At 38.5% G+C, this 22,900-nt stretch overlaps 1 protein-coding gene and 1 pseudogene across 4 annotated transcripts in view; both read right to left on the minus strand.

Moving 5' to 3' along the window:
• The window catches only part of LOC126599237 (putative disease resistance protein RGA1), a 69,763-nt gene that overhangs the window by 38,354 nt on the left and 8,509 nt on the right, over nt 1–22,900 (minus strand). The gene's annotated exons all lie outside the window — the stretch shown is intronic.
• LOC126599241 (G-type lectin S-receptor-like serine/threonine-protein kinase SD3-1) lies at nt 5,338–7,563 on the minus strand (annotated as a pseudogene).

A 22,900-nucleotide genomic window follows, 5' to 3' on the forward strand; every position in this document is an offset into this window, starting at 1 on the left:
CTCTTCGATTTCTGAGATCGGCCCTCGTGGTCTCTGAGCAGCCCAGCTTTTGAGAAAGCGAGCGCCTCTTCGATTTTTGAAAAAGCAATCATGCTGGGGGTCTGGCTCTCGAGATTCGGGGAGCAGTGTCTCTTCGATTTTTGAGAAAGTAATCATGTTGGGAGTCTGGCTCTCGAGATTCGGAGGGCGGTGCCTCTTCGATTTTTGAGATCGGCCTTCGTGGTCTTTGAGCAGCCCAACTTTTGAGAAAGCAAACGCCTCTTCGATTTCTGAGATCAACCCTCGTGATCTCTAAGCAGCCCAGCTTTTGAGAAAGCAAACGCCTCTTCGATTTCTGAGCAGGCGCCTCTTCGATTTCTGAAGCTTCGTCGAGTGCAGATTTTTATAGGGGCTGGCATTAAGTTCCAAAGCACACTTGAATCTCCACCAGTAGAAGCTTCATTCTTGCACTTCTAAGATCTTGATTTGTCCGACCTCTTCTCTCTTCAACACCTTTGAAAATGTCTGGCCCCTCCGACCGTCGTTTTGACTTGAACCTTGTTGAAGAGGCAGCCCCGCCTTCTCCAGACAACATATGGCGCCCATCCTTCGTCTCCCCTACTGGTCCTCTTACCGTTGGGGATTCCGTGATGAAGAATGATATGACCGCTGCGGTGGTGGCCAGGAACCTTCTCACTCCCAAAGATAACAGACTACTTTCCAAACGGTCTGATGAGTTAGCTGTTAAGGATTCGCTGGCTCTCAGTGTTCAGTGTGTAGGTTCTGTGTCTAATATGGCCCAACGCCTATTTGCTCGAACCCGCCAAGTTGAATCATTGGCGGCTGAAGTGATGAGTCTCAAACAGGAGATTAGAGGACTCAAGCATGAGAATAAACAGTTGCACCGGCTCGCACATGACTATGCTACAAACATGAAGAGGAAGCTTGACCAGATGAAGGAAACTGATGGTCAGGTTTTACTTGATCATCAGAGATTTGTGGGTTTGTTCCAAAGGCATTTATTGCCTTCGTCTTCTGGGGCTGTACCGCGTAATGAAGCTCCAAATGATCAACCTCTGATGCCTCCTCCTTCTAGGGTTCTGTCCAGTACTGAGGCTCCAAATGATCCCCCTCCGGTGCCTTCTCTTTCTGGGGCTCTACCGACTGCTGAGACTTCTCCTAAGCAACCTTTGTGAAGGCTCCTTCTTGTGTGCTTATTTTGACTCATGTATATGTACATATTTGTAGCTTATCAGGGATATCAATAAATAAGCTTTCCTTCATTTCAACGTATTGTGTTAAATACACCAAAGCCTTCTTCGCTAAGTTCTTTGAATTTTCTTTTGTTAAAGCTTGTATGTTAAAGCTTTCTGAGTGGAGCATGTAGGTTGGGGTAGTGTTCCCTTAATTTCCCGAGTGAGGAAAACTTCTCGGTTGGAGACTTGGAAAATCCAAGTCACTGAGTGGGATCGGCTATATGAATCTTAGAACGCCATTGTGCTCGATCCTGTGTCATGTCCTTCGTTAGATCCAAGTACTCTAAGTCTTTTCTTAGAGTCTCTTCCAAAGTTTTCCTAGGTCTTCCTCTACCCCTTCGGCCCTGAACCTCTGTCCCATAGTCGCATCTTCTAATCGGAACGTCAGTAGGCCTTCTTTGCACATGTCCAAACCACCGTAACCGATTTTCTCTCATCTTTCCTTCAATTTCGGCTACTCCTACTTTACCCCGGATATCCTCATTCCTAATCTTATCCTTTCTCGTGTGCCCACACATCCAACGAAGCATCCTCATCTCCGCTACACCCATTTTGTGTACGTGTTGATGTTTCACCGCCCAACATTCTGTGCCATACAGCATTGTCGGCCTTATTGCCGTCCTATAAAATTTTCCCTTGAGCTTCAGTGGCATACGGCGGTCACACAACACGCCGGATGCACTCTTCCACTTCATCCATCCAGCTTGTATTCTATGGTTGAGATCTCCATCTAATTCTCCGTTCTTTTGCAAGATAGATCCTAGGTAACGAAAACGGTCGCTCTTTGGTATTTCTTGATCTCCGATCCTCACCCCTAACTCGTTTTGGCCTCCATTTGCACTGAACTTGCACTCCATATATTCTGTCTTTGATCGGCTTAGGCGAAGACCTTTAGATTCCAACACTTCTCTCCAAAGGTTAAGCTTTGCATTTACCCCTTCCTGAGTTTCATCTATCAACACTATATCGTCTGCGAAAAGCATACACCAAGGAATATCATCTTGAATATGTCGTGTTAACTCATCCATTACCAACGCAAAAAGGTAAGGACTTAAGGATGAGCCTTGATGTAATCCTACAGTTATGGGAAAGCTTTCGGTTTGTCCTTCATGAGTTCTTACGGCAGTCTTTGCTCCTTCATACATATCCTTTATAGCTTGGATATATGCTACTCGTACTCCTTTCTTCTCTAAAATCCTCCAAAGAATGTCTCTTGGGACCCTATCATACGCTTTTTCCAAATCTATAAAGACCATGTGTAAATCCTTTTTCCCATCTCTATATCTTTCCATCAATCTTCGTAAGAGATAGATTGCCTCCATGGTTGAGCGCCCTGGCATGAACCCGAAAGAAAAAAAAATCAAATCCAATGGCTACTGGCATCAGCATGACATCAACTAGACGTTGCTAGCTGGTGTCATGCTGATGCCAGTAGCCATTGGATTTGAAATTTTTGGGTCAGCTTGGGGCTGGTTGGCTTATTTGGGCTAGTCAATTGGCCTAATTTGGTATTTTTGGCCTAATGGTGCTACGAGCCCTTTGGCCTAGCCCTCGGTTGGAGACGGTTTTCGTATCATTTCAAGCTATTTTTAGCCCTATGGCCCTCTGGCCGGATCAGATGGAGATGACCTTAGTTTTGGCCTAGGCCTTTCAGAAATCAATATACCTTGTGCGTTTTTGTACCTAAGCGAACTTGCCTAACCCGTGTTTTTGTGTTTTTGGTCTTCTGGTTTTCTGGTTGTTGTGCTTTTGCTGAGTTGCTAATTACCCTTTTTGTGTACTTATGTTTGTGTAGTGAGGAGAGTGTGTACTTGCTTCGCTAGGAACAGTGCAAAAAGGGCATCATAGACGCACAGGGGTCTGATCTTTTCATTGTTTCCATTTCCAATGACAAGAAACATGCATGTATTTTTTGTGTGTCCATGTTACCCAACAGGCCATTTGTCTTAAAGCTTATGTTTTATATGTCTTGTTTTCAATGAATTTAGAGTTTGTTGTGTTGTAAATAAAATCGTGTAGATCCCGTTGTGGCACCAGAAGGCCAGTAACCGAAGGGATTGTTCTGTGGGATTATCATGTCATTTCCTTGCCCTTTAGCAAGCTATGTCTCAAAAACTAGCAGCTCGTCATTTCAAACTTGTTTTTGAATTCCAAAGGTACTTCATCACATGTGTGTTTTGCATTTACAGGGAAATGTTCTTATGATACTTTCGATGTTACATTGTGAGTTTATCGAGATTATTTATCTCGTAAACTTTTATACGAATGCATAGGAGGTCCAAATTCAGAGTCTTATAACATGACATGCCATATATCTGATAAGTTTATTACCCTCTATATATTGATACCATTGCGGTTAATGCGGTGCAGGTGTGGGGTTGGGGGGTAATCGGCAGTTTACCGTTTGGAGAGTTCCACATCCAAACAAACTTAATAACGTAAGCCTCCAATACCTTGCTTGATCTTCGTTCTGCTCTTAGATGAAACAATTCTTGATTCAAAAGTATCCGATTCTTGTTTTTAGGATTGTCACTGCATGAAAAAAATAATAAATGTGTGGAACTCTTTGTTTCTTTTTCTTGCCATCAATAGGGTAACTCCAATATAATTTGTTCTTGTAGTAATGTCAGATAGATTAGATTGAAACTGAGCCCCATATGTGATTTCCTTCTAAGTAGGTGGATAGTGCATAACTTGCTCGTGTTCAGGTTCATGCCAAGCTCATGCTTCTTGTGAGTCCTGATGGCAAGAAAAAGAAATAAAAAGAGTTCCACACATTTATTACTTTTTCAAGAAGTGACAATCCTAAAAACAAGAATCAGATACTTTTGAACGAGGAATGGTTACATCCGAGCATAACGAAGAACAAGCAAGGTATTGAAGGCTTATGATATATCAGCCACGGTTCCTTCTGTGGTTGATTATTGTGCTTGTTTGTTTATTAGATTGTGGGAAGAGGCATTACCTGGTGGTTGAGTTTCACATCGCTTAAAATGCTTGGCCTCAGATCATGTCCCAAACTGTTGTCTTTGCCAGAGACGATGGCACCACCTCACTGCCTTAACAAAACTTATAATTAGAAAGTGTCCTGATCTGGAGAGGAGATGCCAGCACAACACAGGAGAAGATTGGCCAAAGATTTCTCATGTTCCAAATGTTTATTTTGAATAGAACAGGGTGTGGGTCTACCAATGAAATGGACAAATTTGCCAAATCCCCATATCAAAGAAACATTTCCATTCCAAAGTGGTAAAGTTGCTCAAGAAACGTTGTCTTAAGCGACCGATAAACTAGGGAATGTAGTCAACGAAGCTCTCAATCATAAGGGAAAAATGAAAGCAAATCTCAAAGCACAACAATCGGGGATAACATTGGAGTAAATACAAATCAAACTGTATTTACGTATCCAATACATAGTAATAGTTCTTGCTTTGAGTCAAATATTGGGTCAGGGAGTTGATGATTACCATCTCAAGCAAGAATACGAAAAACTTCACACCTTCTAAAACTTCGGCAAATCCAACCAACTCCACCACCGGAGACAATAAAAGGATGTCAGTTTTTGGCCTCCCTTTTTCTCCTTTTTATCCAAAGGGAAGCAAAGCGAGAAATCCGATCAACTAAAACATGGGGAAAGCAACAATTTGACCAAAGAAATTCAAGCAAGTTACAACAGTATTTTCATTAACAATAACAAGAAAAGCAAACCCCTCTTATAACCAAAATACAAAACTGCCAGATCTTTAGGCCATGTAATAATGAAAATGAAATGAGAATTCTTACCTGAGAAAACTGGATTTGGCTACTTGGAAGAGAGCAGGAACTTCATTAGCGTCGTGATTATTCTTATATGCAGAGAAAAAAAGAGGGCACAAATGTAAAATACATTTCAACGTTAAACACGAAATTCAAAAGTTAAATGGCAAAATGGCGTTTCATTATAGTCAAGCTCGGATGTGGATGGAAATCTCTCGTTAGGACTATCTCAAAGACAAGAACACAAGGCTAAATTGTCATTGTGTTGTTAGTCCTACTATGCACAGCTTAAAACTCTTGAGGATATTTCAAAAATAAAATAAAATATCTTCCATATGGCTGGTTTTTATGGCTCCTCTTCGTCATCCCGTGGCCCTTGACAAGAAAAAGAGGGTGGTGGTGGATCAACGCTCAAGGTGCCCTCCAATACCTTAACCACCTCTCTCATCGGAGGTCTTCTACGCTCATCAATTTGGACACACCAAAATGCAATTCTTAAAGCACGTTCCAGCTCTTGTGGAAGAAACCCGCCAATTATTTTTCTGTCTACCACATTCTCTGGATGCCCTTGCAGCCACTCTTTGTATGCCCACTCACAAGGGTCCCCAACTCAATAGCCACTTACTAATACTAACACCATCTTACCAAAGTCCTCCACATCTCTCTCTGCAGATGAACATGAAGAGCATGATACCTCACTGACTATGTTCCCAAGTCCAAATTCAGTCACCTTGGCCTCTAAATTTTCATCCAGCACAACATTCTCGCATTTCAAATTCCCATGGCTCACAAATTCCCTACAGCTTGTGTGTAGATAACAGACGGCCCTTGCGACACTTGAGCATATATCAAATCTCTTCCCCCAATTCAGCTTCTTACACAATTTATGATCTGCTATATACTTCTCCAGAGAACCATTCTTCACATATTCATAGACTAGAAATTTGTAATCTACCTCACAACAGTAGCCCTGCAGCTTCACAAGGCTTTTGTGATGAATGTTACCTATCTTTGTAACTACACCCCGGTATTTTCTTTCTTCTATGCTTGCATCCACATCTTTGATAGCAACTTGTTTTCTTTTTGGAAGAACGCCCTTGAACATCTTAGGCCCAATCTGGTATTTGAAGTTCTTTGTAAGCTCCTCTATTTCAGAGAACGATAACACTATCAAACCGTTTGAGTTTGGGCTGGTACGTAAGAGAAAAAGCAGCTTTCTTCCTATTCTTCTTCTGTAGAACCAGAAACCAAGTGCCAGTTGAACTAAAATAAATACAACGAACATTCCTGCTGCTGCTGCTCCAATTATGCAAGGGAAACAAAACTTATGAGAGGGATTGAGTGGAGGAGGGTAAGACAATGAGTGATTGGGATTTACAGCTAATGGATCAGCACACATCTTCGCGTAAGATACTGAACTCAGTGAGGGGTCTTAATAGCCAGTAACATACAGTGTTCTCTTAATTAAGCATCATGCAGTTCCATCATTCGAAAATGTTGCAGCAGTGCAAGTCAGGTCATTCTGACACAAGCTTTTGCATTCCTCTAGACTAACTTTGGCAACTACATCATCAGTTGGTGGGTACATTCCATGTAGGAAAGTATGCTTATAATGAAGCATGTTGGAACCAGAAGAACAGCGATTATTTGGAATAAAACATCTGGAAGTGGACTCATTTGTCTGCTGCTTAAATAGACATTCGCAATCAGGGGACCCAGAATCATTGAAGACACAGATAACACGTTGGCCACAGGTTGCATAGACATCACACTGGTTCTCAACAGCCAGCCAGACTGATCTCCATGACTTTGAATCTTCTACCCATGAGTATAATCGGAGATTACCATCAACATCTAGCCTAAGAAACCTGTAATTTATGGAGTCATTGTGATCTTGACCGGACATTGACCGGACATTGACCACACAGGTTTCAAGTTTTGGTCACGGAGTTGTAAGGCTCCCTCAGAAGTGATGAAAGCACTGAGGTTTGAACTAGAAAGGCTTCCACTTGTCCAGTAGGTGACATGGCTTTCCCATCGAAGTTGCAACTGACTAGAAGCACTCATAAGAAGAGTGTAGTAACTGGACACACAATTCTTGCTTGCAGCTCGAAGTGTTTACAATGTAGAGAAGCTCTGTCCAGGAAGAAGTATGTCAGATGAGTATCAAAACTTTGCCAAACAATATGTTTCTCTTGATTCAATAGAACAAGATTTTCATTGTCATTAAGAGCAGCAGAAACAACTGATAATTGCCTTGTTTTACTGGTCAGCTGGGCATAAGAATTGTTACCAATAATAAGATCAGCTGCAGCACTCCATACCAAAAGTTGTTGGTCAAGAGGAAAAATTTTCGAAATGAGACGGATCCCGAAACTATAGCCTGGCTGGTCTGAACGGTTAAAAAATCCAAATGCAAAATCACCATTTGGAGAGATCCATATGTTTTATCGGCTATAGAAATTTTGGAACCCAAGGGAATATCTGAAGTTGCAAGAGTATTTAACAGGAATGCAAGAAAGATACACAGCAGGAGACGCGATTTACGGAGATGTTCGACCAGTTCAGGCATAGCTGAATATGCTTATAGATCCTACAAAAACAAATAATCAGTACTATGACCTTCTTTAAGTGCTTTGCGTATCAAAGTTAATGAATTTCACTAGGAAAAAATTGGAGTAGAAATGTAGAAACGGATAAAAACTTCCAACAATTTTCATGAACAATCCCACTGAAAAGTAAAAATGGCAAGAATCAAGGCAACTCATAGCCCAAATAAAAAATAAATAAAAACAAACAAAAATGAAAAAAAAAAAAAACAATGTTTTTAGGCCAACAGAAAATTGAAGTTCCAAAAAATTTACGATAAACTCAAGGAAATAACAGTCAACATAAATTTCCTACAAGTCAAGAAGGAATACATACAATATTCAGAACTTGGTACCTGAAAAGGCAGTTAAAACCCCAGAAATTTAACAAGCCGGTGGAATGCCCCCATGACCATCTCAGAAGCATCCCATTATATGTATTTGGAACATTGTAAAATTGTCATGTGAACATTCAGAATTTTGAATACTCAAACAGAGATTGACTGACCGAATGAGGCAGCCTACGATTTAAACGGGAGGAAGCAAGTGACAAAAAAAGGAGCTGTAAAGAGAGTAAAAATTTGGATTTTTAAGAGATTATAAAGTGGGTGTTGAATAGACCCGGCAATTTCTGACACGACACGAAAATAACGGGTTTCGGATCAACATGATAACTTATTGGGTCATTATCGGCCGTTAAGAACCCGTTATAACGGGTTCTTAACCAGTATACATGTGGGTAACACATGGGTAACCCGTTTTGACCCGTTAAAAAAAATTATTTTGATAATTTTAAAGTTTAATTACTAAGAGATTTATTAGAAAATACAATAGCCATATTAATATATACAATATGTTCTATATTAAATATATAGTTTTGTATTATTATTCTATATAAGTTTAAAAAAAAAAAGTTTTAGTCATTATTTATTTTTATTATGAGAGTTCCTTATTATCATTACTAGGATAAATTTTACTTAACATGTTGTTGTCTAAAATTAAAATAAACTAATATAGTCTTTGTATAGGCAAGAAATAAGAAGACATACATACAAGTATGAAAAATGTGAAAGAATATATAAACACTCATGATTCATCATTTTTCCTCCACGACTAGATAATGGATACACTTACATTATGGTTTAGATTTTTAAAATCCTCATGAATAATATTTTTTATTTGAGGGCAAAATTAATAAAATTAATAATAATTATTGTAGAAGTGTAAAAAATGTAAAAAAAATATACAATCACTCATAGTGACAAACTTTACAACTTTCATGAAAGGGTCAACTTCGAAATCCAACACTATAATTCATAAACCTTAAATTTATATTTAACCGTTGATTGCCATCTACGCTTTATTCTTGTTACTGAATTTCATTTTTTAAATTTTCTTTTTTGAAAACATGATCATCTGGCGGATGTAAGAAGATGAACGGTTCAAATCTTTGATATCACATTTCGATATTTACGGTTAACTAAAATATGAGTTGATGTCATATAGTTTGTAGAAACTTTATAAACATCAAACAATATTTTCACTAACCGTAAAACTCTGAATATAATATCAACGATCCAAACCGTTCACCTTCCTGCATCCTCTAATAGATCAAGTTTTCAAAAAAAGAAAATTTGAAAAAAAAAAAAAAACAAAATTTGATGAGAACAATGAAGCGTAAATGTAAACAACAATCAACGGTTAAATTTTGATCTATGATTTATATGATTATAGTGGCGAATTTCGAAGTTAAGCTCTTCATGAAAGTTGTAAAACTTGTCATTACGAGCGTTTATATATATTTTTCTACATTTTTTTTACACTTCTACATTAATTAAAAAACTATGAAAGACTTTACGTAAGTGAAAATATACTTAAAAGAAAAATGTGTTTTTATGTTTCGGATGTGACAATATGGTATGTATCTACTTATTTAGTATTATGTTTTTCATTTGATTATTTATTGGTTTAAAATATATTTTCCTTAATGGGTAACGGATCGGGTCATTACCTGTTAATATTATAGGGTTGATTTTGGGTCGGGTCATTTTACCCGTTTATTTTAACGGGTGTTACATGACACGACCCGTTAAGATATCAGGTATGACACGAAAACGACACGAACACGGAAAACATGACACGAATGCCAGGTCTAGTGTTGAATAGATTCAAGTGGATGAATGGGAGCCAAAACTAACCCAATTGGGTACAATGTTGACTGTTTAGGCAAGGCAATCACTTTCAGGGGCTTGAGGGTGTGTTTGTTGCATCAGACTGTCTCGGACTGGACTAGCTGCAAGGACTAAGCTGAATTGGCTTAGACTAGACTAAGCTAGACTAGCTTAGTAAAGCATTTGGTGCAGTGTCGGACTAAGAAGCAGAATAATGAAAACAATACTGTTATCAGTTTGATGTTTGTTCAGACCAGGACTACATTATTGTTCTATTTTAATTGCTTTTTATTAAAGATATTATTAAAATTAATAATATTGGATGAGAGTGTGATTCAATAAAAATACAAAAACCAAATTTTCTTGCCAACGAAAGAAACATACATGATTCAAGAGTAGCATTGTTCCAAACAAGAATATGACAAAGTGTTCTCTAAACAATCGACAGGGTCCAGGACGCTTTTCTTAATTATTCACCTTTGGTTTAAAGTGGTAGATTAGAACCGAATCCACCCCACACATAATTAACTTGAAAGAAATAGTTCTCTAACAAGTTATCATTTTGTTTACATGCTTCCACACATACTCGCAACCTGAAAATACGTTGAACCAACACAAGGGCATGTCTAAAATCTAGACATATAGTTTTCATTTGAAACGACGTTTGAAACTTGAAGTATATTTAAATGACAATATATAACATATCAAGTCTATGATTAAAAATGGGTGATAACTCTCATATAATCCTCCACGGTATGAGGATTACCACTGCCACGGGTAAGGTAACTTAAGCAGCTTAGTGTATTTGGAATAAAGCACAATTATCACTACAAGCACTACATGCAGCTTTGCTATTCATTCTTCTGCAGCACTTGGGTCCACACTAAGGTCAAGAACCTGCTCAAACATTCCAGGAAATTTGGTTAAACTTTACATGAAAGACATGGTTCTATGAAACAGTAAAAAAAAAAAAAAACAAAGGCAATAGTTAATCAAGGAAATGTCCATCGACTTTAAGGATGACATGAAATTGAAAACAACATAACCAAACTAATTGGGCGATGCATAAAATTGTATTTCGTAACTTCCCTGTTATCAAGGTGTACATTAAAGAGCCACATCCTCAGTCAACTCAACAGTGCCAACTAGGATCCAAGTCCTCAGTACAGTCAGCAATTACTTAGTGTATAAGTTTGGTATTACTTTAGTATTGTAACTAATCTTAGTTTAATGTTAATTAGTTACAATAGTTAATATCTAAGCTTTATTTAGCTCACTGGTATAAATACCATCATGTAAATCATTTCTGAAGTTAATGAGAAATATCTTTCTAAATATGGTATCATCCCTTTCTGCTTAACCGCCTTTCTCTCTCTCGATCCTCTTCTTTCTCGCTTCGTCGCTTCCTGCGATCTTTGATCTTTGCGATCTGTGATCTTCGTGTTTGATGATCTTCGCAGTTTCTGTAATCTTTGTGATCTGCGTTTTTTTGTGATTTTTGTCCATGCTTCAATTTGTGATCTCCGATTTTTTAGATCTGTCGTCTATTCGATTTGCGATTTCTGGAAGGAGGAAGCAATTGTGCTCTTAGTGATCTTCGCTCTTCTGCACTCTCTGTGATCTGCTGAGTCTATGACTTCATCAACTTCTTCTCCAACGGATCCTGCAATTTTTGCCCTAAATTTGGCCCCGATGAACCCTAATTTGGCTTCGGTTTCTCCTTCTCCCTCAATTTCTTCCATTTCCATTCAAAATATTAGCTGTATGGTTCCTATAAAGCTCAAACGCGATAATTACTTTGTTTGGAAGGCTTTATTTGCTCCGATCTTTCGTCGGTATAAGCTTACCGGAATTGTTGATGGCTCTGAAGCTTGTCCCTCGCCGTTTCTTCTTGATGAATCTGTCCAGAACACTGCACTTCCAAATCTTGCTTTTGATCTATGGTATGAAAAGGATCAAAATATTCTTATTTGGTTGAATTCTACACTTTCGGAAGATCTTATTCCTTTCACAGTTGGTGTCCAATCCTATTGAGAACTTTGTCTCACTCTTGAACAACGCTTTGGAGGCGTCTCAGCTGCTCATATTCACTAGCTTCGTTCTCGCCTTCACTCTATTCAGAAGGGTGATCTACCTATTTCAGAGTACATTCAACTCATCAAGAACATTTCTGATGCACTGATGGCCACTGGTGCTCCAGTTTTTGAAAGCGATCTGATTGCAATCACACTACAAGGTCTTTCTGATGATTATGAGTCTTTCATCGACTCGATTATGCTCTGCATCTTGTCCACCTCTTTGGATGAACTCCATGGATTGTTGATTAACAATGAGCTCTTTATGAATCGCAAAAAGAAGTCTGTTATTTCTGAACCATTTCAGGCTTATGCAGCTCACTCTTCTCAGCCTCCTCTTCTTCCTACACCACAGGGCTATTCTCCACATCCTTCTCGGGGCACTCACTATCGTGATCATTCTCAGGGCACTCACTATCGTGGCAAAAGTCATTTCCGGGGCAACAACAACAACTTTCGTGGACATATTGCTCGTGGTAATTATCCGGGCAATTACAGAGGTAACTCTCATAATTTCAATCACAATTTTAGAGGCAATTCCAGAGGTAACACCAATGGTTCCAAATCTCCTTGTCAAATCTGCCATTCTCCTGAACATGAAGCTATTGACTGTTTTGAAAGAATGAATCATGCTTACTCTGGTAAAGTCCCTCCTGCAAAACTGGCAGTTATGTGTGCTCAAACCAACTACAAACCTTCTACTCCTACTTGGCTCATGGACTCAGGAGCTACATCGCATATCACTAATGATGTTTCTGCTCTTCAATCTCCAGTGCCATACAATGGTCAAGACAAGGTCTATATAGGTGATGGTCAAGGTATGCCAATTCATCATATTGGTACTACCACTCTTCGAACTCCTCTTGCTAATTTTCGTTTAAATAATGTTCTTCATGTCCTTGCAATGAAGCATAATCTTCTATCTGCTTATCAATTCCTAAGAGATAATTACTGCAAATTAACCTTTGATTCTGATGGATCTAAAATCAAGGATCGTATTTCGGGGATGATGTTTTTTCTAGGCCCAGTTAGACATAGCTTCTATCCTTTTCAAGGCTCACCAACTGCTTTCAACTCTCCTTCTGCACTTGTTAGTACAAAAGCTTATTTACAAGTCTGGCATAACCGGCTCGGTCATCCATCCTCTGTTATCTTCAGAAGAACTTTCAATAATAGTTCTATTGCTTATAGTGGTAAAAAGTTCACTTCGTTCTTTTGTTCAGATTGTGCAATTGGCAAGAATCACAAACTGCCATTTACTACCAGTGTTAGTACTGTGTCTGTTGCTTTAGACCTTGTGCATTGTGATGTCTGGGGACCTGCCCTTACATCTTCTGTTAGTGGCTATCGTTACTATGTCTTGTTTGTTGATGAGTTTACAAAGTATAGCTGGTTCTTTCCATTGAAGTTGAAATCTGAAGTGTATTCCATCTTTGTTCATTTCAAGAGCTATGTAGAAAACTTACTTGGAAATAAAATCAAAGTTCTCAGAACTGATTTAGGGGGTGAATTCACTAGTACTACTTTCAAGGCTTTTTTGCTACATCATGGTATTATGCATCAGTTTTCTTGTCCTCACACACCAGAACAAAATGGTTGTGTCGAACGGAAACATCGACATCTCACAGAAACTGCTCGAACTTTGCTCACTGCATCAAAGGTTCCTCATAAATTCTGGGTTGAAGCATTTTCTACTGCCTTATATTTGATCAATTGGCTTACGATCTCTGGTCTTGCAATTTCTCCATGGGAACTATTATTTCACAAGCCTCCTGACTACTCCAGGCTTAAAGTGTTTGGCTGCAGCTGTTATCCATGGCTCAAACCATATACTACCTCAAAGTTGGATGGTAAAAGTGTTCAGTGTGTTTTTCTGGGTTATAGCTTGCAGCATAAAGGCTACAAATGCCTTCATCATCTTACCTCTAGAGTCTACATCTCAAGACATGTTTTGTTCCATGAAACTCACTTCCCTTTTCATGCTTTTAAATCTTCTCCTGTGGCATCATCACAACAATCCACCTCTTATCTCCCTACTTTTACCCTTCATTTTTCAATATCCTGTCCCACACCACTCTCTCTCTCTCATTCACCTCCTTCCCATTCCTTTAGTGCTTCCAGTCCTGTTACCGCACCATAACCCCAAACCACTATTTCATCCAGTCAAACTTCCTTATCTCCTTCTATTTCTCCTTCACCATTACCCCAACCCCTTTTCCCTGCCAACACTCATTCTATGACCACCCGATCCAAAGCCGGCATTTTTAAACTTAAAGCCTTGGCAGCCACCAAACATCCTCTTGACACTTCACAATTTGTTCCTACTACTTACCTTCAAGCCTCCAAACATGCTCATTGGAACAAAGCCATGGCAGAGGAATTTCAAGCACTGCAATCCACAAGAACTTGGTCACTTGTTCCTTCTTCTCCTACTCAAAATCTGGTTGGTTGTAAATGGGTTTTCCGTGTTAAAAGGAAACCTGATGGCACTGTGGATCGGTACAAAGCCCGTTTAGTCACCAAAAGGTTTCATCAACAAGAAGGGATTGATCCATCTAAAGCTTCTTATGTTTGCAAGCTTCACAAATCCCTTTATAGCCTCAAGCAAGCCCCATGGGCATGGTATGACAAGCTTTTCCAGACCTTGGTTTCTCTTGGTTTCACCAACTCTACTTCTGATTGCTCTCTGTTTGTTCACTATCAACCAGCTATTGTAATTGTTCTGGTCTATGTTGACGATATCATCATGATTGGCCCTAATGCCCAACTCTGTCAAGCTTTTATTCATAAGCTCAGTCAACTATTTCCAGTAAAAGATCTAGGCCCTTTACACTATTTCCTGGGTTTGGAAGTTCATTGCAGTTCAACAGGAATTTTTCTTTCTCAGCATAAGTATGCTGCTGCTCTTCTGCTCAAAACAAAAATGCATGACAGCAACCCGTGTGCTACACCTCTTGGTACTAAAAAATTGGATCATAGTGGTACACTTCTTTCAAATCCACATGAATATCGATCTATTGTTGGGGCATTGCAATACTTAACTTGGACTCGGCCCGATCTCTCTTTTACTGTGAATCAACTCTGTCAGTTTTTACATTGTCCAACAGAAACCCATTTTTAGGCTGTTAAAAGAGTTATCCGATTTCTTAAAGGTACTGTTACTGACGGACTTTGGTTCAAGAAAAGTTCCTTGCATCTCACTGCCTTCTCGGATGCTGATTGGGTAGGCTGTGTATTTGATAGGTGCTCCACCAGTGGCTACTGTGTTTATATTGGTAGCAATCTTATTAGCTGGAGTGCAAAGAAGCAACACACTGTTGCTCGTTCCTCCACCGAAGCCGAATATTGATCTTTGGCTCACACATCTGCTGAAATTACTTGGATCTGCAAAATTTTCAACGACATTGCTTTCCCTCTGTCTAAAGTTCCAGTGCTCTAGTGTGACAATATCTCTGCCATCTCTCTAGCATCTAATCCAGTCTTTCATGCTCGCACCAAACATGTGGAAATTGATTATCACTACATTCGGGAACTTGTCTTAGCTTCTTAAATCCAAGCTTTCACTTGGTGTTCCTCCGTTCAGCTTGAGGGGGTCTAAAGAGCCACATCCTCAATCAACTCAACAGTGCCAACTAGGATCCAAGTCCTCAGTACAGTCAGTAATTACTTAGTGTATAAGTTTGGTATTACTTTAGTATTGTAACTAATCTTAGTTTAATGTTAATTAGTTACAATAGTTAATATCTAAGCTTTATTTAGCTCACTGGTATAAATACCATCATGTAAATCATTTCTGAAGTTAATGAGAAATATCTTTCTAAATATACATGTTGAGTACATCCAAGACAGTGGACTCAAAGTGTGTTGTGGCATCATAACTCTGTTAAACATAAGAAGCCTTTTGTCAAGTGTGCCCTCCAATACCTTAACCAATTCTCTCATTGGAGGTTGTCTACGTTCCAGCTCAATTCAGATCATCGTCAATTTGGACACACCAAAATGCAATTCTTAAAGCGCGTTCCAGCTCTTGTGGAATAAACCCCCAATTATTTTCCTGTGTACCACATTCTCTGGATGCCCTTGCAGCCACTCTTTGCAGAAGAGAATGAAGAGCATCTTATCGAAGTCCTCCACATCTCTCTCTGCAGAAGAGAATGAAGAGCATGATGCCTCGCTGACTATGTTCCCAAGTGCAAATTCAGTCACCTTGGCCTCTAAATTTTCATTCAGTAAAACATTCTCGCATTTCAAATTCCCATGGCTCATAAATTCCCTACAGCTTGTGTGTAGATAATAGACCACCCTTGCAACACTTAAGCATATATCAAATCTCTTCCCCCAAGTCAGCTTCTTACACAATTTAGGATCGTCGATATACTTCTCCAAAGAACCATTCTTGACATATTCATAGACTAGAAATTTATGATCTACCTCACAACAGTAGCTTTGCACTTCACAAGGTATCTGGGAAAAGAACTCTTCCAGCTGACAAGAGAGTTACCATACATTAAGGAAAATAAGAATCTGAGAAAAGAACTCCTCCAGTTGATTTTCTGTTACGACCACACCAAGCTTTTGAGTAAAAACTGCGTTGGTCACATCAAGTCCTGTTCATGTCACCACATACTTAGCACGGATCTGAAAGTAACCATCTAGGTTGTGTACAGTCCCATCTGCACAGGTTTTCGAAACCCAGGAAAAAATAAATTCACTTCTGCCGTGCTTGCTCACCACCTCTCTCGGAAAATAGCTTTTAGGGGCCCGTTTTGTAGGCTAGATGGGATGGGGCCTTAGGGATAGAATTGGATTGGCTGAGACAAGTAAGACAGAACTTTTAACCCATGCATAACCCATAATCTCCAGTCCTGTCCATCTTATATTTTGACACAACAAACAATGGACTGGACTCGAGTCCATTTTAATTGGTCACAACCTGATGCAGTAACCAAGGCTCTCATGCATGTATTAGAATCTACCAAGAGTCTCATGCATATTGGAACCATCAAATATATTTAATTGAGTTTTAGAGCAACACAAATAGTTAAGTAGTCATTTAAGAACATTTTAAATATTTTTAGGGTAGAGCAAAAGTCCAATTCGGACTAGAGTTTCATGGTGTTGTATTCCTTATAAATATATGTACTAAACCCTTGAGAAAGGAGACTTGAATGAATTAAAATATATTTTTCTTTGTGCAATTGAAGTGAGTGATTTCTCCTTCCCCAATCAAGCATTTGGCTTGGTCGTGTGAGCGAATCCACGATTAGCGACGTGAGCTAACTCCGTTGCCCCTGGTTGAGCGAATCCCAGGTTATCTATCCCTCGTCTTTTCGAGACCCTTGGTCTTCCTGCATCAAGTGGCATTAGAGCAGGTTATCCGTTGTGGTTGAAGATCATGGTTGTGATTTACAATTTGTTTGAAGAGCACACTGTCGAAGAAACTAGTTTCGTCGATTGGAATTTACCACCAATTTACGATGAGTACATTAACGATGAAGAAGTGAAAGAGAAATTTTTTGATTGGTGTTCTCCACTAAATTATGGCGAGCACGGAATTACCATCGCCTCCAAGGTCGCACCAATTCCATGGAAGGAGAATGAGTTAAACATGGTTGATACGCCTGGACATGCCGATTTCGGTTGTGAAGCTGAGCGGGTTGTTGGTATAGTCAAGGGTGCAATTTTATTTGTTGATGTTGGGGAAGGTCCGCTTGCACAGACCAAGTTCGTACTTGCTAGAGCCTTAAAATATGGGCTACACCCCATTCTTCTTCTAAACAAAGTAGATTGTCCAGCAGTTTTTTAAGAGAGGTACACGTTCTGTACGCCAAGAACTCTATTTCAAATGGAAAGAATACGTGGATGTTTTGTTGCCCAGAATGATAATCAGGTTTTTGAATTTAATTCTAAGCAACTTCTTTTGGAACAAGATTTATTTTCTTCCCAACGAGTTGATTGGAGTTTTCCTCCAACATATGATGATTACTCTAATGATGGGTATTTGGTGATTCCTGCTAAAGAGGTATTTCCAATTAAGTTTATTCAAGAAATTACATCATCAACCACTACACAAGGAAGTCTTGAGCCTACAGTTTTTCAACCTCTTCCAATAAAGGAAGGAAACTCTTGGTTGGAAGATGATTTCAATGGCTTTGATGTCATCGATTGTACTATTTTGCAAATCTGGTTCGGTGCCTTATGTGATGGCTTTTCGTTTGCTCTTTTGAAGATATCTTTGGCCCAAGTTGTTAATACTCAAGTATTTGGAGAGCCCAAACAGTTAACATCTTGGACAGGTCGAAAACCTAAATTCAAATCAAGATTAAAAGGATGCAAACTCGAGGATGAGTTTTTTTTCTGAGAATAGGAGAATGATGCAGGTGGCATGCCTTGAAGAAAACAATTTGAAGCTATTAATATGCCTTGGAATAACAAAGGTTTTGTATTTTAATTATTTGGGAATTTGTTAAGTTATTTTGGAAGTTGCAAGGGTGTTATAGAAATCTGAAGGCAATTAATTTGTAAATCCTTATAAATATTGTACTAGAAAGTCTTGAATAGGAGACTTGAATGAATTAAAATTGTATTTGCCTTGTGCATTTGAAGAGAGTGATTTCTCCTTCTAAAATCAAGCATTTGGCTTGGTTGTGTGAGCGAATCCACGATTAGCGATGTGAGCGAGCTCCGTTACCCCTGATTGAGTGATTCCCAGGTTATCTATTCCCCTCTCCTTGATACCCTTGGTTCTGTCCTGCATCAAGTGGCATCAGAGCAGGTTTTCCGCTACAGTTAGAAGATTATGGCTGATATTTTACATCCGTTTGAACATCAAATGGTTGAAGAGATTAGCTTGGTTTATTGGAATTCTCCACCAGTTTATGACAAGTATGTTGATGACGACATGAAAGAGATTAAGAGGATGCATCGACATCTCAACAATCAAATTTCTCGCATCAAAAATCGACGACGAGGCGTTGTGGTTTCCGAAGGGGAGGGAGGCATTTGTTTGCAATGTGTTGACCATTTTCATGATTACGCTCCATGGTTTGAGTCAACTGAAGAAGGAGATTGTTGTTCAGCAGTTTACAATGAACTAGCACAAGATACGGTTAGTTTGAAGTATCTTAGTTCAAATTATGGGTGTGAAAATATTGAGGCTTCGTCTTTGATTCATTTGAGTATGCCTCCCTTATTTGATCATTGCTTGAGTAATTGTGAAATTTGTGATGGTTTTAGCTTGAGTAATAACAAAAGTTTCGGTGGGAGAGAAGAAGGGTTTTCATCTCACGAATCTTTGAAGGAAGTCGGTGACGTTGCTAAAGTGGGAGATATCAAATTTCAAGATATTGTTGATGTGAAAGAAGATACTACTTATGAATACATTGATTTTATTGGTTTTGATATTTTTAATTGGAAGGCTTCTCAAGTTTTAGTTGATTTAGTCAATCAAATGAAGATTGATATCAGTTGGATTGCAAGATTTTTCATGGATCATGAATGTAGCACTTCAAGAATAAGAAAATATTCCAAGTACTTATTCACGTGGAAAGCCAAAAATCAATTTCAAGATTATAACGGAGTCAACAAAGATTTAAACTCGAGGACGAGTTTCTTCAGAGAAGAGGAGAATGATGCAGTAACCAAGGCTCTCATGCATGTATTGGAATCTACCAAGAGTCTCACGCATATTGGAACCATCAAATATATTTAATTGAGTTTTAGAGCAACACAAAAAGTTAAGTAGTCATTTAAGAACATTTTAAATATTTTTGGGGTAGAGCAAAAGTCCAATTCGGACTAGAGTTTCATGGTGTTGTATTCCTTATAAATATATGTACTAAACCCTTGAGAAAGGAGATTTGAATGAATTAAAATATATTTTGCTTTGTGCAATTGAAGTGAGTGATTTATGTAAGTTCTATAGAGAGCAAACACTTGTTTATCGTGTAAAAGAGTTTTGGAATAATAAGGAGACTAACATTAGCTACGTGGAATGGCTTTACAGAAATTGTATAATAAGGATAATAGCCTTAAGCAATCTCGATAGAACTGGGACTTTATTATCTGATATGTTTATTAGGGCTTTCACGGTGATAAAGATAGTTTGATAAGGATTACATAATGGGAAGTGTACTTATTGAACTCCATCGTTTATGGTATAAAACTAGGGTCCCTGCGCTCTCACAAACACACAAGTTTTCAGATACTCAAGCCCCATTGATTGAGCCTTGTATTCGGTAGTGCAGAGTTGCAAAAGAATCCTTCTAACTAAAGCAGCAATGTCTTCATCAGGTAAGTGATGAAGTTGGTATCGTGATTTAGTTTCTATAAGTTATACGCTTACAGTTGGTATCAGAGCCTTCACGTATCATCTTAATCCTATGTTGGAGGCATCGAGAATTTTTGTTTTCTTATTGCTGTGCAGGTTACAGAACTGGTTACATATTATCTAGGAAAAACAACACGAGTATGTGATGGCTAAAGCCATTCTTATTCGTGTGGGTTTTTCATCTTAATATGTGTACCAAAATGGCACTTGAACACCAATCGTGAACGCTGATCTTCTAAAGAAGTTCAGATGTTCATATTAGTTTTTGAGTGGCATATCGTTTTGGCAGCCAATACATGAATACAACTATCATTGTCAGATCATAAAGATCTATAATCATAGTTAAAGAAATTCATGTATCAGCTACAAAAGTGATATGAACAAAGAAAATAATCACAGTTTTCATCAATCTAAAGAATGTTGATTTTTTGTGATATATGGTTTGGGGATAAGGATTAATATTCGAAAGTTTTATGCTTTGACAGCCATGAATCCTAGCTCCATGAACCTCAACACTGTTGAACCACTTACTGGTATCAACTATAAGAAATGGAAACAGGATCTAGAGATCGTGCTGGGAGTCATGGATTGGGATTTAGCACTCAGAACTGAAGAGCCTCCTATGCCGACAGATGGGAACACATCCAGCCAACGGTCCAAGTATGAAAAATGGCAAAAATCAAACAGGATTTCCCTGATGATTATCAAGAGGAGTATGACTGATGTGGTTCGAGGTGGCTTCCCTGATGCTACTAATGCCAAGGAATTTCTTGCATCTATCGAAGAAAAGTACAAGGAGTCTCCAAAATCCGAGACAGGTAATCTCATGAACTCACTTACCACCATGAGATATGATAGCATTGAAAGCGTACATGAATATATCTTGAAGATGATGGATGTTGCTGGAAAGCTTAAGGCTCTCGAGGTACCTATATCTGAAACATTCCTTGTGCATGTGATAATGAACTCACTACCTGATAGCTACACTCAACTGAAAGTATCTTATAATGCTTTGCGTGAAAAATGGGATGTGAATGAGTTAATTGCTATATGTGTAAGTGAAGAAGAAAGGATGAAAAAGGAGAAGTATGAAAAGGAAAAGGTTGAGTCTGTCAACCTTGTGCATGGTGCCTATAAAGCACACAAATCTTCGGCTGTTGATGTTACCAGGAAAGAAACTACCAAAAGGGCTCAATCTCCTACCAAAAGGATCTTTAAACCTAACAAACCATCGATTTTCAAATGCTATTTTTGCAAGAAAACAGGTCAGATGAAGAGAAATTGTCCAAAATATAAGGCTTGGCTTGCTAAACAAGAGTCAAAGAAAGGTAAAAAATTTTTGCTTGTTTTGAGTCAAATTTGATTAATATACCTAGCACTGCATGGTGGCTTGACTCAGGCTTTTCTATTCATGTTACGAATTCATTGCAGGACTTTATAACAAAGAGAACACCAAATAAAGATGAAGTCAAAGTCTCTGTTGGCAATGGAAGAAGAGTTGAAGTCAAAGCTTTAGGAAGTGTTAGGCTAAAGTTAGAATTTGGTTTTTGTTTAGAATTGGAAAATGTCGTTTATGTACCTTCTATGAGAAGGAAGTTGATTTCGGTTTCAAAACTAGTTATGTTGGGTTTTTATTTTACTATTAATAATATTGGCTTCAACATTTTTTATAAGTCATCTCAAATTGGTTTTGGTTCTTTGAGTGATGGGATGTTCCAAATAAAGTTAAACCTTGATGAACACGTTTTTAACATCCAAAATGGGAACACCAAAACTCAATCTTCAAACCTATGGCATAAGAGACTTTGCCATATTTCAAAACAAAGAATGGAGTTACTTGTTAAAAATGACATTTTACCATCTTTGAATTTCAATGACTTTGATTTTTGTGTGGATTGCATCAAAGGTAAAATGACAAATAGTAGGAAAGAAGGATCAACTAGAAGTAAACAAGTCCTAGAAATTATTCACACAGACATTTGTGGTCCTTTTCCAACGCCTACCATAGAAGGAAACAAATACTTTATAACCTTCATTGATGATTTTTCAAGGTTTTGTTTCATTTATTTGATCAATGAGAAATCTAAAGCTTTTGAAGTTTTCAAAATTTATAAGAATGAAGTTGAAAATCAGTTGGAAAGGAAAATAAAGATTGTTAGGTCTGATAGGGGTGGAGAATATTATGGTAGATATACTCAAACTGGTAGACATCCTGGAGCTTTTGCACTATTCTTGCAAGAACATGGGATTGTAGCTCAATACACTACACCTGGAACCCCCGAGCAAAATGGGGTTGCAGAAAGAAGAAACAGGACCTTAATGGACATGGTAAGAAGCATGATATGTAGAGCTAATTTGCCAAATTCTTTGTGGGGAGAAGCAGTGAAGACTGCAAATTATATTTTAAATAGGGTGCCATCAAAATTTGTAGAGGGTACTCCTTTTGAGCTGTGGACAGGGAGAAAACCCAGCTTGAATCATCTTCATGTTTGGGGTTGTAGAGCAGAAGCAAAAGTGTATAGTCCTAACAACAAAAAGCTCGATCCCAAGACCATCAGTTGTTTTTTCGTAGGGTATGCAGAAAGGTCGAAGGGTTTTAGATTTTATTGTCCTAATTACACTTCCAAAATAGTTGAAACTGGCAAGGCAATCTTCTTAGAGCATGAAACTGATACTGGTTTTGGGACTGAGGTTGACACTTTTGAATTTGAAGAAGAAGAAAAAGAAATCGCAGTCCAACCAATGG

The sequence above is a fragment of the Malus sylvestris genome, chromosome 14, assembly GCF_916048215.2.
Source record: "Malus sylvestris chromosome 14, drMalSylv7.2, whole genome shotgun sequence".
Classification (NCBI taxonomy): domain Eukaryota; kingdom Viridiplantae; phylum Streptophyta; class Magnoliopsida; order Rosales; family Rosaceae; genus Malus; species Malus sylvestris.